Source organism: Zonotrichia leucophrys, chromosome 4, assembly GCF_028769735.1.
Source record: "Zonotrichia leucophrys gambelii isolate GWCS_2022_RI chromosome 4, RI_Zleu_2.0, whole genome shotgun sequence".
Taxonomy (NCBI): Eukaryota; Metazoa; Chordata; class Aves; order Passeriformes; family Passerellidae; genus Zonotrichia; species Zonotrichia leucophrys.
Window position 1 is genome coordinate 4,932,528 of NC_088173.1, and position 12,020 is coordinate 4,944,547.

Consider the following 12,020-nt stretch of genomic DNA (forward strand, 5'->3'; position numbering starts at 1 on the left):
TAAAGAGCTACAAAGGTCTGCCCTGCAACTTCCATGGTCCTTCAACTTTTTCACATGGGACTACACAGACCAGCAGCAGCCCTGACCATCTCTCTTCCTAACAGATAACAACCAGTTGAAATGCCTTTGCTGTCAACTACCGTAGAGTTTTAATGGAGTAAAACATATTTAACTTGATTAAAAATTACAGTCCATTGCATGAGCCTTTCATCTTTATTTACAGTTACACGTATTTGCCTGAGCACATCCTCTGAGGCACAGAAGAGGCCCTATTCTGGTTCTCTAATTTGTAATTACAAAGTCGAGGAGCACTTCATGCAACAAAATCCCTATGTAAAATGTAGTTACACCTCAACAACACAACATGAAAAAATAAAGGAAACAACCTAAATTTCTGTGCATTTGAAAGCCTCCTGGTGCTTACAGAATGATTATGTCTTTCACTTTTGTATGCCATAAGAAAAATAGTTTCTTTTAATGAAAGGAAAATAGTTGTGGTTTATGATTTTTCTAAGACTTTGGTACAGTTTTTTGTTTATTTTGTTTTGTTTGTTTGTGTATGGGTTTTTGCTTTTTGTTTTGGTTTGTTTGTTGTTTGGTTTTGTTTTTTGGTTTTTTTTTAATAGTCCTTAAGCCTTTTGTCTCCCAACAAGTAGTGAAATTGCAGACTATTCCAGCAGGCTGGTTTTGAGTTTCTGGGTCCCTGCCATCACCAGGATGGAGACTGAGTAGAATTACAACTAATGCTTTCTGCATGAATCTCCTGTTCATTGTGGGCCAGATTGTGCCATCAATTTTTAAGCAATTCTCCACTGGTAGCGAAGAAGAGGTCTGCTTAAAAATTGATGGCTTGATCTGGCATTCTGTTGCTAATTATATATTATGAAACCTACTACAACCTAATCAGATTCTATTTTTAAAATTAAAAAAAATAGGCACCTGGACAAATCCACGTTTTGTAAAGACTAAATTTTACTCTTAAAACCAGAAGAGTTTGTTTTCGAGTACAGACTTTCTGAATCAGTCAGCTCCACTTACTGGGGCTTTTGTTATTTTGTCAGGTATCAATGTCACATCTAGCCATGAAACTATGAAAGTTTCATAGTTTGGTATCTGACAGCCAGGCTTGCTTCCTTATTATTCTTAAGTCCTCTCCATAAATAAGCAACCTCTGGTCATTTTGCTGTTCCTTCAGGGTTTCCCTTATCTGCCCACACTCAGTGACTCAAAACCTGAGATTAAAGAGTGGGTGCACTTAGAGCCCCCCTGAAGCACACGGCCACTCCAGGTGTCCCCTCTCTTGGTGTAAACCAGAGACATCTTCAATAATATACTGCAGATCATTTCTCTCTCATGAGGACATGTTGGCATGTTAGGGACAACAAACACATTTCTGGAAGAGGAAGCACGAAAAGAATGTCGAACAGCAGGCCACCTTTCTCCCAGATCCCTAGAGCACCATTTAAGATGGATGGATATTCCCAGGATGGTTGGATATTCCCAGGCAACCAGCAGTAGGACAAGAGGACACTGTCTTAAGCTACACCAGGGGAGGTTTAGGTCAGACATTTAGGAAGAATTTCTTCCCAGAAAGGGTGACGGGGCATTGGAATGGGCAGCCCAGGGAGGTGGTGGAGTCACTGTCCCTGGAGGTGCTTAAGGAAAGCCTGGATGTGGCACTCAGTGCCATGGTCTGGTTGGAAAGGTGGTGTTGGGTCACAGCTTGGACTCTATGACCTCATAAATCTTTTCCAAGCTAACAGATCCTGTGATCTGTGATATAAGAATTTCTGGTTCAAGTTATTAAAAAATTAAGCCATAGAAATATTTCAAATTTAGGAAGATTCTTAAAACGTATAAAGAAGGTTTTAATACCACATCAACATCAAAATACTACCAAAAAAAAGAGAAAAAGGTTATGTTGTTTCATTTGGCAGACACCGATAGAAGTTCTGGGACATGCCAGTTATTTTCTAATAGGTGGAAATGAAACAGAACACTTTTTACTGACTTGATATCCCAGTTAATTATAACTGTTAAATTTCAGAGCTGACCTATATTAACTTGATCAAGAGAATAAGGCTATCACAGCAAATTTAAGCTTTACAGAGCAGTTGAATCAATACTAGCACTCTAATATCAACTCTACAGAACTTTGTCCACTGTAACAGTTTTACTTCATGTCACAAAATACAGGAAACTGTGAATGATGAATCAGAAAGCCTTGCTGAATTCCCAACAGACTGCAACAATACAAGAAATACAACAGACCTTCAATACTCACCGTGATTATCTAAAATACTAATTCAAATGGTTTGTTCTCCATCTACAATAGATCTATGTTTAAAATATCTTCATAGAAAGGGTTTATGTATATACGCCCACTTGTTGTAAAAGGGAAAACTAACCAGTACATAAAAAAAGAAAAATTAAAACTAAAAAAAACCAACCAAACAAAAAAATCCCACAAAACAAAAAACTTTAAAAAATCATAACTAGTATTACATAAGAAAACCCCACTATCTTTCCCCTTCCCTCTTTTAAATTCTTATGAAAATAAATAGGCCACTTTTTACTGAGAAATGCTCCAGGGCTAAATAATGTTCTTTTCCTCACTCATAAGTTGTTATAATTACATTAACCACAACACAACAGCTACAAGAACATAATTAAAGCCATAGTTTTAAAAGATGAAACAGATCATGTAGTCCCCTCATAGACTCAGCTATCCTTTAAGAAAGCAAAAATTACTGCACAGAACAGGGAGAGCAATGAGGTTCCATAACATGCAAGAAACCTAATTGAAGAGTGAAGCTGCTGAGTTTAAAGAAAAAGATAAATGTGCATGTCTCTCCTCCTTCCCCATGCACCCAGCATAATAAGGATTCAAAGCTATATATCAATTAACGAATCAATGAAATTTCTCCTGCTGCAATTTCTTTATAAATTCACATAGGATTAAGCAAGCACAGAGACCTCAAGGCAATAGATTACATTTAATCATAAAGTTTCGTCTTCTGTCAAAAGAGCTGCTAACTAAATATATTTAACATGCAGGTATACCCACATATAGTGCAATACTTTTGCCATTAAAGATGTTCATGTCTTTTGAAGATTTGATAGATTGTTCAATCTTCATTGTCAATTATGGGCTGAGAAAAGAAAGCCCAGACTGTCTAGCTAGAAGTTAGCTGGGAATTAGCCATAAATAATTATACAGGTGGTGTATGTTGGGAGTGAAAACACAGAGCTTTCTTCGCTTTAGCAAATGAGGTCTCTGCTGTTCTTAACTGCAGCATCTTTTCGTACATTAACACGGCATTAACAGGAAAAACAAATCAGGATCAGCCTCTACAGAATCAGGCTGGTCAGTATGCAGTCAGTAAGCACAGTCAGTTTAGGAACATGTAATTCTGAGCTGAATACAGTCCCCCAAACCTATTAATCATCAGGATCCATAGTTAGCTTACTGCTCAAATGAGCAACATCTGAAGGGATAAAGGAGAGGGAAAACAGCACCCAACACTTACCGCTCAGCACAGAGTCCAGCATTTCTGCTACAGTGCTCTCCTGAAGCTTGCTAAGTGTCAGCTCAGGAGAAAAGAAATCTGACTTGCCTTTGTCACACTAGGAGCTGTAATTTGCCTTGCAGGCATCCACACAGTAGCTTTAGACTAATAGATCACAGCTTTGAAAATACAGCTCGAGACAAAGGCTACACTAACGCAAAACTGTTGTCTGGGGGGGGTGGAAGGGCTGAGGTTTTTTCCTTGTCACTTTTTAAGTTTCTTACCTTTTCGTTGCAGCTAAGAGGAATTAAATGCCAAGCACGTCATACAGAACCCCCAAGTCAATAATCCCCATCTCCGGTGGTTGTATTTAAGCATCCGACGGTGCAGAGCACTTGATGCAGCCGCGTGTTTGTACTTCAGCGACGGGGGCTGAACGCCCCGAGAACAGCAGCTCATTCATTTTGCAGTGCACTGAGGCACACCATGGCAGCTCCCACTCTCCGGGCTGTGCTTGCCGGCTCCAGCTGCGAGGGAGTGGGCGCCTCTCCCTGGAACGCGGCTCCGCCAGGGGTGTGTCTGTTCCTGCCTCCCATCCCCGTGCCGCTCCCCGACCCGCAGCTGGGCTCTCTCCTCCTGCCACGCATTGTGTTTCTGGCCAGTAAACTCCAAAGATTAATCTTTTGTGACACAAGTAATCTTTCGGGGAAAGCTGAAGTGCACAGGGAGTCTGCCCCTCTCCATTTTCCAAAACCTCTGCAAAGCATTCACAAAGTAGCTCTGAATGCAACACAGAAAGTCAGTCTCCTTAAAAAGGCAACAAAGATTTACAGCTAAAGCCAAAAATTCAGACACAAGTAACAACTACATTTACTTCAATGAAATTACAGTTGCTTATGCTGGAAATGAGATTTATCCTTGAGCTGTAAAAACAAATAATTTGATTTTCCAGAACTGGCACATGCAGTAATAGTAAATCCAATTTAGAGGTGTTGCTTGCACTAAAGGTTCCTGGAGCATTAGTTTTTATCAAAACTCCCCATTAAATGTGCTCAATCAGCAACAAAGAGCTGCTTCTGGTAGGGACTGCATTTAAAACATATCAGGGCTTAAAGCCCATTCCAGGTTATTCAGCTTTCACAGTTACCTGCAGCATTGCACATCACTTCTCAATGCAGGGGGAAGACTGGGGGAAAGCAAACTCTGACCAAGGAACAACCCCAAGTTTGCAAGGACATGGGTCACCACCCTGCAAGTGACTCTTCTCCATCCAAGGGAACTTCTCCCTCAAATGTGCCAGCAGAGCTGCCTGTGGGATCACACCTGTGGTCTCCCAGGAAAATGAGCCAACATGCAAATGTCCACCAACAACTCTTTAAATTATCTGAGCCCAATCTGAGTGAAAGTAGAGCAAGGAACATGACCATGGATATTTCCACCAGCAGAGCTCAGAGGGTGAAAAGCAGTTAAGGATAATTTTCTGGCAGTCACTTTCAGCCACACAGATGCATAAGGAACAGGATGTTTTTTTCACCACCTAAATGCGCCCTCAGAATCTAGCGGGATGGATTCCTTCCTTCCTTCCTTTCCTCCAGCTTATCATCAACAAGGTTTGGCAGGATCAGTTATGCTCAAGCAACAACCTGTGCCATCCCAAAAGCTTTCCACTGATTTCCAGGGAGTAACAGGAGGGAATTTAATAAACAAATCTGTGGATGCTCCCTGAGATAAAACAGCTCCAGCTCCTCCTTGGATGTGCTGAATGCCCAGTGCTAAGAAGAATTCAAAGCTATGGAAAAATTTTTGCATTGTCCAAGCAAGTTCTCAAAAGTCTTGACACAAATGTGGAATTCACTTGTGGGGAAAGAAAGGGGCATTTTACGGACAAACAAAACGGCACCTGAAACTGGTTAATGGGCTAAAATATAAATATATTACATTTATAATCTAGGTTCCAATATGCATTCAGTGTAATTTCTTTACATTTGAAAATGAGGACCCAATTGATTTGATAACTATTAACTATTGCAACAACCCTCTTCATTGCTGCCGTCCTCTTTTAGTCTTGGTAAGGAGAATACAAGGGGGTATGGTAGCCTTCCAGCTGGCCAAACAACAGCACTCATGAGAACAATGTCAGACTTTTACTTAAAAGGCTTCTAAGGAGAGAAGCCAGATTTCGCCATTTTAATATGCTGGAACAGTTTGTGGGAGAGAACTGCTCTTCTCTGATCATCCTTCAGTATGAAGAGAGAGAAAAAGAGATTCATCAAAACTTTATAAACATGTAAAAAAAGTATAATTAAAACTAAATCTCAGATTTCAAGTTATTAGTTGGCTTTTCAAAAAGTGAGCTGGGGTTAATTCTAATCCTGTGTTGGTTTTGATATTTTGTTAGATGCCACACTTACTGCCTGTGCACCTGTCAGTAATGATATGGCTAGACATGAATGTGTTTCAAGGAATAACTTGCCCTGGTTTTATCATTTCATCTTCCCTTGCCCCACACTCTCTGTTCCTCCAAGTTTGTTAATTCTAGTTGATATGTATGAAAAGGGCAACAGATTTACCTCTGCCACCAGATATAGGAAAATCTCTCAGGGCTTGACCAGCAGGCGGTTTCTGAAAATGAAAAACAATCTGAGCCAAATCTCTTCCCATTTGTGCACAAACAATTTGCTTAATAACTACAACTGTGTGGCAAAACTTAGCTTTACCAATTCTCAATCACACCCAAAAATGTGGATTCAAACATGAATTAAAAATTTTAGTTATAGGCTTCAGGGTAATGGTGGTGGCATCTGGTTTCTGATTTCTCCCAGTTTACTTGAACTAATTCTATTCTGAAAATGAAAGGTGAAATTCACACAGAAGTCCCCTTTCATGAACTGTATTGTAAAGAATAATCATCAATAAGCTTTGAGACCAGTCTGGAAGTCCCCACTGGATGCCAGGTTTGGCTGACAAGCTCTCCCTAGCAACAGCTGCTACCAAAAACACAGCGAAAAGATTTCCAGGACAAACACCACACTGAGTCCGATTTCCCACTGCCAGCCAGGCACTGTGAACTTGCAGCCAAATCCCTTGGCAGGAAGGATCTTTGTACTGCAATTTACAGTACAAATCAGGCTGCAGAACAAATGAGCTTACAGCAAGTAATGGGTCAAATTTACACTGACAAAAACATCCCCAGCAGCCAGCCCTGGCAAGGTGAAAACAGCCCAGGAGAGCTCTCGGCTCATGAAGAGCTGACAAATTCAACTCCTGCACTGCCAAAAGTGTCAAATGAAGGTAGAGGGGGTGTTTTGGGGCATGCCAGGTGTATAAATGACACCTGTGTTGTTCAGGCTCTCCCAGCTATCCTGTGCTGCCCTCTCAGAGATCCCAGCTGGGGGCTGCTTCCCAGGCTGCTGTGCTCCTCACTGGGATGAGGCTCAGCCAAGCTCATCATGAGGGAATGGGCAACAGGGAAAAGAATCTGGGCAGATCTCCATGCCCTTGGTAGCAATGAGGCGCCCAATTCTCTGGCTAAACTGCAGTGAACAGCAGGACACCTGAGTGAGTGAAATGAGCTTATCCTCTAGACAGGGGTGGGATCACTCTCCATAAACTGATCAAATATTCCCATTGCATGGCCAGAATCTGTATCTCACAGTGAAATACCAAGTATCCCAGCACACACAGCACATGTAAGACTAGCAGAGCTATAGATGGGCTGAAGATACAAAAACAGAATCAGCATTTGAGATCCTCATACTCATCCTGAGCAAGGGCTGGACCCAAGGATTTCACATACACAAAATTCTGAGGAAAAAAGAAAATTAGTTTATGATTATCCAACTTGGATTCAGGTTGCAGTTTGCTTCAGTTTGAGCAAAAAGAAAATTATATTATAGCAATATATTCATACTGTGAGGCCAAGAGTGCATTTTAGTCAGTCCTAGCAGCTGCACTCACACTGCTGGCTCACAGCTGTACCCTTGCAGTCCTACACTTGAGGGAAAAGCCAGAGCAGGTTTGCATCCCAGCTCGTGCTACTGCAGCACTCAAAAGCTCCACTGCTGCCTCACAGGAAGAGAAACAAATGCTTCCCAAACTAGCCCTGCCTTTGCTATTCTGAAACATCCATCCTATCCCTCACACAAAACATTCTGACACTTCCAGGAAACAAAAAAATTGTCCCTTTTGCAAGTCTCAGAGCACTACAATATTCTTTAGTCTTTAACAACCTAGAAACTTAAAACCTCCCCTCATTGTGATCATCTACTTTCATCACAAATTATCACACAGTAACAGCAGTGCCAATCGTCTAATTTATCTAAAATTTCCCATTATTTTTGAAAAGAGAAGGTGAGAGGCAAATGAGGAAACATTTCAGAAGGTTTAAATCTTGGATTCGGCAGGTATATGAGAGCCTCCATACATATCACAAAATGAGTTTCCAAAATCCATGGGTGGATGAAGAAAATTTGAAATACTACCTTGAATCCTAAAGACTCCAAAGTGACAAAATGAATATAGCATTTGTGAAAGCCTGAGTTGGCAATACTCCAGGAGAGCTTTGTCTTTTTTCCATTAAAGCCCCTAGAGCCATGTATGTACTCCATAAATGAACAGAGGGCTAGAACAATTGCTCAGTTTGCTTGTCTAATCCATCTCATTACGTTCCTGATGGTGGTTGAGTAAAAGCAGAGATGAAAAGCTATTTCCCTAAATAAATACACACAAGTGTCCTCCAAATAGAAAAAAAAAAAAAAAAAGGAATCTTTCTTAGTAATTTATTTTCTTGTGGGTGTGGGTACAATCAATCTTAAACACACATCTATGTTGTTGGAGATACATATATGAAGTTTCTTTAGGTTCTTCAGACACTGCAGAAAAGGAATAGGCAGAAAATAAACTTCTTAATTGATGAATAAGGACTGATGAAACACAACTGCAAAGCAAATGCAGTTCAATTTACCCTTAGCAAACTGAACTACACCTGTGGTAGCTTTCCAAAGGAAGGACCTCCACTGCTCTAGACTGTCTGCCATAAGGACCCAGGAGGGCCCTTCCAATCTGAGCTACTAAAAAGTAATTCTGTAAGTAATCCATAGTGCTGTAATTCTGTAAGTAATCCGTAGTACCTCCTTCTGCATCTTGCTGGCAAATCCAGCATCATTACAGACACTGCTGTGCCAGCATGAGGTATCCCAGAACAACGGCAGGCTGACTTTCACAGGGTCTTGTCTGAAGTGGAAAAACTCACTTCACTGATGTTAAACACAGGATCAGGAGAATATTATGTCAAATATTGAAGACAGCCACCTTGCAGACCTTTAACTCATTCATATTCTTTTAAAAAACCATAGTAGGCTCCTTACTTTTCCCCCTGCTATTTATTGCTTGTATGAGAACCTTAGTACTGCTAAAGAAATAACATTTACACCATCCTGATGCCCCCAGAGGTACTGCATTGATTTTGCTGAGCAATATTCAGGTCCTGGAGGTCCAGCTCTGTAAGTTAGTCCCTAACTCAACTCATGGTCAAGCTAATAAAAACCTTCCCATCAATTATAAGGGAATTTGGCCCAACTCAGGGCACAAATGTACATCCAGCCAACTTGGAAATTAATCAATGTGGAGAGAGGGGAACTTCAAGCAATAAAATGTTGAAATTTTAGAGATATTTGAGTTCTATGTTTAATGCATTAATTCAGATTAGAAATTGAAAGCATTTTTATGGGATAAAGACAAACAGCATTTGTGTGAAGATGACTGTCATCAGAAGAGGTATAATGCACATGAATTTTTCAGTCTCACTAGGCACAAATTTATTTAAAAAAATACAGATGTTAATGTAACAATTTCTAAATACAAAACCAAATCAGTCAGTAAATAAATCCCTAAATGTTTAAGACACTTGAATTATCTGTTGACAAAACTATTTTCATTTGCTCAAAGTAGTGTTTAAATTTCTGCTAATCAATCTGCACATATCAAAGAGGTTTCAGCAGACAATATACCTCCAACGCCAGAGGCCAAATTGTGCTGAATACCCCTAACAAACAAAGGCCCTTTTCCCTGGTGGAGCCAGTGTTAGGTAAGAAGCCAGCATACTATTCTCAAAATTAAAATCCTGAAGTGAAAAGGCTTTCTAAATACATGGAATGCATAGGACAGTATATACTATGATTTACATAAAAATGCACTGCATATAAATATTTGAATTGCAATCATCTAGCAGCAAATGTGAAAAAGCATCCAGAGGTAGCTGTGACACTTAAATAATTGAAGAGCTAAATTGATAGCAAGAGAATCCTCTTAGAGGCACATTTCAAATTGTTATAAAAGTGCAGGTAGTTGAGTTTGTGACTGCACATAGAGAGACCCAGGTCAAAGCCTGTACCTCATTTTACTATTGCATATAGCAAATGCCAGAGGACATTCAGTGGTCTACAAATACGTAGTCATGTCACAAATCCTCTTGATATCAGGAAAACACTCATGCAAAGATCAAAGGTGTTTTTATCTAAGTGGATATAAATATTCACACAGTAAAGGAGTATATAGAAACATCCTATATACACTTCTCTAATATAATCTCTAACATCTACATCCTATATACAACTCTCTCTCTAACCTACCAGTACAATACTCACATAAGGTGTTTGGACAGGAGGAAGAGCTACACAGGTCACTTTCTGTCTGTACTTTTGCTTCTTAATTTACATTAGAAAGCAGTGAATTTCCCACATTTTATTAGCTAGCATAACAGTGAGATAATTGAATCAAATACTTTCTGCTGCACAAATATTTCTTCCTCTCTATTTTTTCTGAAATTATTTGTCCAGTAACAATTTTTATAAAGTCAAAATTTTGCTCACAATAGAAAACAGTAAGCAAAGTAATTACATGTCTTGCAAAAGGTTTACATTTTCAAGTGAACCACTACACAACAGAAAAGTGTTTTACTGCTCATACAAACATACTATAATCAAGGTTGCAGAGAGCTTTATGAACTTTTAGCCAGTAAGGTGTTAGTAAGCATTCTTGGCACAATTTTTCTTAAGACATTGCTCTTCTCTTCAATGGCCTATATTTCTTTGGTTTTTCTCCTCAGAAGGTTTTTGTATGTCCACCTTAGTACTAACTGAACAGGTTCAATATATATTAGACTAACAAAGTGAAATCACTAGTGGACTAATTTGGTTTTCTCTCATCTGCTACACAGACAGACTAGGAAAGGTCTTGAAATGAGAATGAAAGAATACAAAAAAGTTACTGTTGAGTCTTTTTTGTTTTGTTTTTAAGAAAAGCAGTTTTAAATTATTTGACAGCCATTTATTCCATAGGTGGCTCCCTCTATACACAGTCCCTATGTTGGTATAGCCTCTGAGAGATGTGCAATTAAGAGTAACTTCAGCACTGCTGAAGATAAAGGGGGTGAATGCAAGGCAGGCACCTTCAATTGACTCCAGCTGGTTTGGGAAGGAAGTTGGTATTTTTTGTTTGCACAGCCTCCTTGGAGAGGAAACAACAGAAGGAGCATGCACCCAAGTGATGAACACACAATGTAAATAAGGTAAGTTTAAACCATCTTTGACTGTGAGGTAAGATCAAAGCTTCTAATGGGGTGTTGAAATCTAGCAGGGTTGTAGAGAGTCTGGGAGGAAGATGGATGTTTCCTGGGGACAGGTACAGAGCTGGACAGCAGCTGCTTTTTGCATCACTGTTTTGCCATGGAGTTGAAGCAGCAGTTACTTACAGAAATCCAGCCTGGACACAGCATCTGCCTAATTAACATATAGAGAAAAGAATAGTAGAAGAACTCATCAGATTTCTACCCCAAAATGGCAGTCAGCAGCTCTCCTGAGCCACACACACTTTCACAGGCAGCTCAGCTGTTCTCGAGGGACCTCTGTGATAGCTGCTTAAATTCATGGATTACTCTAGCTGTATCCTGATGTGTTTGAGTTTAATAGCTGAAATAACAGCGAATGTGTGGAGATTTTCTAGCACAAATTTGTATAAAGACTTTAAGCCAGGGACTCAGTCAATATGCCATCTCATTAATTGAGACAACCTATGTCACAGTGCTTATTTGTAATCCACATCTAGATATATCCCTTGTTTTAACTGAAGCTTTTACAGTGGAATAATTTCAAGTGCTATTTAAAGAGGTTCAGGTTGAAGATCAGGAGGAATTTGTTCCTAGAAAGAGTGACTAGACATTGGAATGGACTGCCCAGGGAGGTGCTGGGGTAACCATCCCTGGAGGTGTTCAAGTGCCACGGTCTAGTTGACAGGGTGGTGACTGCTCTAAGGTTGGACTTAATGATCTCAGAGATCTTTTCCAACCTAATTGATTCTGTGTTTCTATGTAATATTTTTTCATCTCATTAATGAGATTACTCAGAAAGGATAGAAGGATGCTGTCCCAGATGAAGCCACCAGCAACAGAAAACCATTGGTGCAAAACTACAGGCGTTTCAAATTAGATATAATTTCAAGTTAATACCAGCTTAT

The 12,020-nt window shown here is 39.8% G+C and overlaps 1 protein-coding gene across 13 annotated transcripts in view; it reads right to left on the reverse strand.

Annotated features, from left to right (window-relative positions):
- The window catches only part of APBB2 (amyloid beta precursor protein binding family B member 2), a 166,029-nt gene that overhangs the window by 20,256 nt on the left and 133,753 nt on the right, over positions 1 to 12,020 (reverse strand). Inside the window, exon 1 of one of the 13 annotated variants that reach the window (XM_064710313.1) lies at positions 3,794 to 4,058. The exons of 11 other annotated variants lie outside the window; for them this stretch is intronic. The gene's annotated coding sequence lies outside the window, so the exon portion shown is untranslated. Of the gene's footprint in view, positions 1 to 3,530; positions 3,602 to 3,793; positions 4,059 to 12,020 lie in introns of those variants that run through there. One more of the 13 variants, XM_064710315.1, reaches the window with a different exon arrangement.